At 33.1% G+C, this 4690-nt stretch overlaps 1 pseudogene; it reads left to right on the top strand.

Moving 5' to 3' along the window:
• Positions 1–3539: 3539 nt before the first annotated feature.
• On the top strand, positions 3540–4116 carry LOC149175896 (antifungal protein ginkbilobin-like protein pseudogene; annotated as a pseudogene).
• The last annotated feature ends 574 nt before the right edge of the window (positions 4117–4690 follow it).

Below are 4690 nucleotides of genomic sequence, written 5' to 3'. Positions count from 1 at the left end.
CTAACTCAGTACCATATGTGCCAAACATAGATCATATGACCAAATTACTATCCCAGGAAGTTGGCTGCCGAAATAACCCCAATACGGCCCAAAAACTCTTACAATTCTATTTCCTAGGGTTAGGGTTTTGGTTATTCAAGGTTTCCCTTTATTTTTGAACAATAAAAGGGCCCTTGAGCCTCATGGTAACATAGTTCAAAGGCATGTATTCGCCACATCTCTTCTTAGAGATAAGCTACCATTGCTCGAGCTAGTTTATTTCCATTATGTATGTAAGAATATTTCAGTTCTTTGATATTAATTAAATGAAAATTTATTTATGTTGCATCTCTATGTTTATGTTTATATTTTTATTATATTTTGTTCCTGCATAAGTTTGGATCAATATAATCCAAGAGGATATCAACCCTATAAAAATAGGTACCCTCTTAATGACTAAGACAAATAATCCACCTCTTGTCACTTTTTTGAATACATAGTTTCAAGGGCAATAGGTGATGCTATTTAGTGTAAGAAACTGAAGAGATAGAAAAGTCATGAAAGGTGAACAAAAGGTAAAATGTAGAGTCATTCCTAACATGGAAAAACTAGAATCAAGAGAGTGTGAAAACTTCTTCCCAATAAGATTATGTGGAATACATCAACTATGTTATTCCTTAAGAAATAGACACCTTTATTTGATGATCCAATTGGAAAGGATGTACCTCATGGATATTTTGGTAATCATTTCTGCACTTCTCATTTAGTTATATGTGTTTAAGGAATTCAACATAATTGGGGCTTGATTGAGGGATTTTTCATAGGTGAATATGAGGTTTTTTTAGCACTAACACAATTTTCACTGCAACTAATTCTCAGACATCATAATACGTAGATGGATGGACAGAGGAAATTGACAACAGAGAAAGCACCAACCAAAATCAATTGTGATCAGAAAGAAACCTCTAATGGAGGTTGAGGAATTATCCTCACCTCAACAAACATTAAACATAAAACCACATCCCTCCATAGCCTTACCACTACATTTAGAACCACAAATTGGCACACATATTAATGTACTGGCATTTATTGTTTCCTTTCATGCCCTCTTGCTAATGAATGAGGTGTTCAGGTGATGCCCTCTCTGAAACCACCAAACAAACCATATTTACACTCCGGTTGAGGAGATAAAAGAATAAAGTTACTAACAATAATATTAACTCAACTAAATTAATAATTTATTTCTATAGTTAATATAGAACTTTTTTATTAAGACTTTTTTTTTTATACTTTCACTGTTTATGGAGCCCAAAGCCGAGTCCATTTTTTAGAATATGAAAGATCGACCCAACTTTAGTTCACATATGTAACAATAATTTCTAGCTAGAATGAAAATAGACTTTTAGTATTTGCAAATAAGCATTTCTTGCTTCCAAATTGTAATTTAATTATACGTAATTAATGGCTAGTTGATGGAGATTTAATGCCCACAGAATATACATGATATATTTTTAATAGTAGTAAACATAAAGGGTGTTGTAGTTATGTTCTTTCTACTTATCAATTTAATGAAAAGGATATTATAAACTAAAAATAAAATTATATATATATATATATATCTATATATATATATATATATATATATTGAAATGTATTTACGGTTTTTTGAGAATGTGGTGTTGTTAAGCCATGATATTGTAACAAACCTTATCTACAGGTTAAGAAGCTCCATGGTAAAGTGGGAAGGACTTAACATATTTTTTCGCCCTTGTTTTGCACTAAGAAGAAGGACTTTACTTCATGTGGTTTGCATAATACCTCTACAAGGGAATGACCTTGTTGTAGGCTTCAACATATCTTCTCATAATGGGGCTTCAAATTATGATGGTCTTGGTCGTATTTAGATGGGGGCCTTCCCTAGTATATGAAGAGTGGTATACACCATTTTTTTTTTATGGTTTCGTGGTGTACCGTCCCCATAACAAGCCTGATGTTTGTTTCGACCCCTCATTTTTACTCATAGCTATCAACATTTCCTTGGTGTTGCTGACTCACCCTTGTCACCATCATTTTTCAATGACAAAGGGAAGAGGGGGGTGGATTGGGACAAAGATGGCTTGAGCAGTGGAAAATTTAGAGTACAGATTTAGAGGATAACAATTATCCACCTATAGCTATTTAAGTGGACTCCCCATTTGAATAATTAGTTATGTTGTCACTACTACCTTTGGTGAGTCTATAAATATGGTTAAAATGTTCACTCTCTTTTTGGGCATGTTTATAGATGTTATAAGTTTTAAATTTGGCAAGGTCAAGCATAATTGTATTTTTATATCTTGATGTAGGAGCTTCTATTACAATTATAGACATTCACAATTCATATGGACTCCCCTTTGAATAATTAATTATCTTGTCAATTTTCTTATTGGTTATTCTATGAATATGGTTAAAGTGTTCACTCTCTTTTTGGGCATGTCTATATATATATTAGAAGTTTTAGATTTGAGAAGGTCTAGGGAAACTACATTAACATATAGCCATGTAGCATATCACTATGTAGCAGTTTCGATTACAATACAATACAAATGTTCACTCTCCTTTTAGGCATGTTTATAGATACTAGAAAATCTAAGTTTGAGAAGCTCTATCACAATTACATATCACCATGTAACAACTTCTATTACAATTACAAACATTCTAAATAGTGAAAATCAATTTTGCAGTTTGACTTCTTTACTTTCTCAACAAAAAAATCACACCTGGACACAACTTGTTATCTCATTTTTTGATATAATGTAATATTTGGTCTTCCTCACTTATAATATATATATATATATATAAATAATTAGAAACTGTTTTTTATAAATTTTTAAAAAATAGTTTAAAAATCATTTAATTTTTATATATTTACTACATAATTATTACTAATTATAAAATGTCTTAAACCATCTCATATAATGAATTAATCAATATTCAATGATATAAAATAGTTAATACTTCAACGTGATTTGTGTTCTAAATTTTATTAAATAATAAATATTATAATAAGATAAATCACTACCATATAAATTGTATATATTGTAGATTTGAAATAAATACATATTTATGTATTGGGCCATACCATCTAATATAATAAATTAATCAATATTCAATGATATAAAATATTTAATATTTCAACCTGATCTAATATATCATGATCGTTAGATATAATCATAATACACATTATATAAGTTTATGTGTGAATTGGCAATGTTTGATAAAAACATATACTAGAAGATCATAAATTTGTTTAAAGATAATACTCCAAGCATGTTACATATCCCCCTCCAAAATGTAGCTTTTGTTTGTTTCTCTCACAGTGACAACGTGTGACATGATCGTACGTCATCCTTCACGTCACGAAGGTTTTCGTACCCACGCAACCATGTGGCTCCAGGTTTATAAAATGGAGGCATCCCAGCAGATTGGTAAGCATCGCAATAACGTTTCACATTTGAAGGGTTTATTATTATTATTATTATTAGAGGTGAGGCGAGATTACTATTTCATCTGAGGCAGCCATGGCGATCAGGTCAGTTGGCTTTGCTTTAGCTGTAATGTTACTCCTCGCGGTGGTGGGCGCGCAGAATACAGACTTAGTGTCGCAGTTGTGTAACACGGAGGCTATCCTAGCCGGCAGTCCGTTCTATGGTACTCTGGAAAACCTGCTCTCAAATCTGGGGCAATTCCTATTTCCAACCCCATTGAAACATAAATGCAGCCTGACATGCAAGGGATATAGCAGTTCTCTTGTATTTATGTTTCAATGGGGTTGACTTTGGCATTTTAGCAACAAAGCAACTGTTATTCCCCTTGCATGTCAGGCTGCATTTATGTTTCAATGGGGTTGGAAATAGGAATTGCCCAAATCTGGAACTAAACACCGCCATTATCAACGGCTACGACTACAAGGCGTCGACTGCAGGGTCACCCAGTGCCTACGGGGAAGCAATCTGCGTTCAGTCACTCTCTGACGTTGAATGCACCAACTGCCTTTATGCCCTCGGCGACAACATCTTGAACATTTGCGGAAACGCTATCGGTGCTCAGGTTCAATTCACTGACTGTTCCATCCGCTACGAGCAGTACGACTTCTAGTACCAACTACTTTACTGCATTGCGCAATACCCTCAAATCTAATATCTCTTTTTAAATAAAACCCAAAAGATTCTCTCAGCTGAGCTAGAGAGTCACAACTCCGTACTTATATTGCTATTTTGTTTGAAGATATCGATTGTAGATTTCAAATATATCCTTAAATCTGACTCCTCGGAGCTGAGCTAGAGAGTCACATCTCTGTACTTATATTGCTATTTTATATTTTTATTTTGTTTGAAGATATCGATGATAGATTTCAAAAATATCCTTAAATTTAACTCGTCTGGTGCGGATGGATATTTACATAAAAATAGCTTTGGATATTTACATAAAGGTATCTTGGGCTATGTGTATTTCTTCTTTATAAATAAATAAACTAGTAAGTGTACTAAATGTTGCAAAGGAACGTCCCAGTGAGTAATTTGTCACAATTGTGGTTAAGTTTTTTGTTTTCTTTTTTATCTATTATCTAGGCTCATAGTGATTATGGACTCAAATAGGACAAGAAATATGTAATATGTGGGGTGCCATGGAATTAAGTAGGGCTTTAAGGTTTAGTTGGAGTGAGGTTTCA

This window comes from Pinus tabuliformis, chromosome 4_1 (genome assembly GCF_031772625.1).
Source record: "Pinus tabuliformis cultivar Carrire ecotype Pingquan chromosome 4_1, CPIR1, whole genome shotgun sequence".
In the NCBI taxonomy this organism is placed as follows: domain Eukaryota; kingdom Viridiplantae; phylum Streptophyta; class Pinopsida; order Pinales; family Pinaceae; genus Pinus; species Pinus tabuliformis.
The sequence above is the reverse complement of the archived record's forward strand: the minus strand, read 5'-3'. Positions and strand labels throughout refer to the sequence as shown.